This window comes from Priapulus caudatus, unplaced genomic scaffold, assembly GCF_000485595.1.
Source record: "Priapulus caudatus unplaced genomic scaffold, Priapulus_caudatus-5.0.1 Scaffold862, whole genome shotgun sequence".
Classification (NCBI taxonomy): Eukaryota; Metazoa; Priapulida; class Priapulimorpha; order Priapulimorphida; family Priapulidae; genus Priapulus; species Priapulus caudatus.
In genome coordinates this window covers 180685-181819 of record NW_014577923.1, presented here as the reverse complement: position 1 = coordinate 181819, position 1135 = coordinate 180685, and positions in this window count along the sequence as shown.

Here is a 1135-nt window from a genome sequence, read left to right as displayed (position 1 = left end):
CGCATCCCGGTTATTCAGCTACCTCAACGCCCCTAAGCATTTTGGCTACCTGTAATGTAAAAGATGGATGTAAAAGATTTGTAGCTATTGTATCAGCTACAGATTCGATGCCCTATTATAGCAGATTTGTGGCCATTGTGTATTGGCTACAGTCAGATAAACAACAGTCAACACTATAAAAATGTAGCAGATTTGTAGCCATTGTAATTTGTATCAGCTACAAATTTTTGCGAATATAAGTATAATAATATTCCTTAGCGAACAGTGGCTACAAACATTTGCTCTCATATATAACAGCAAAAAACAACTATATTAGTATTATTACTATTAGTATTAGTATTATCAGGTATTATTACTATTACTATTAGTATTCCTATTAGTATTCCTATATTAGTATTACTATTACTATTACTATTAGTATTCCTATATTAGTATTAGTATTACCTGTGTCTGTGAACTATAACTATAAGTATAAGTTAACCGATAATAACGATACTTGACTATATTAGACAATTGCCTGATCAGGTATTATGCATTGCCTAGTGCTAACTTCATCATAAGGCTACAGAGAAAGCTTACCTTGTAAATATAGACTGTTTTAAGTCTCTCTACTTTCCATACCGAGTGTAACAGAGCTGAAAATAGGTTGAAAACATGCTGAATATTCAATAAAACTTCACAAAATCCACGCCATTTTCAAAACGTTTGAAAGCGCCATCTATCGGTTCATATTCGAATACACACGGCACGAGACACAGAGAAATAAGCTACCAGCTTCCCTCTAATATATGATCTATCTCCTCCATTTAAACCATAGAAATATATAGAGACCTACCTAGTAGTATATTATTTCTATGATTCCAGCGCTCTCTTTTACCCCGATTCCGCTATGCATGTCATTATTTCTCTTTTCTCCCCCTCTTTCTCTCATTCTGGTACTCATTAACTTTGCCATCATGAGTCATTTTGCGCTCACATGCCACTTGCTACGTAGTACACCTTATCCTTCCACACACCCTGTTAATCACCTTGCGCATAATCCGAAAGATGAGGAAGAAGCTGGGTTAATGCCATTGGATGGAGGCGCCCCCAGGAAAAAGAGCGTTACATATTTTTAACAGCCGTAAAATTATTG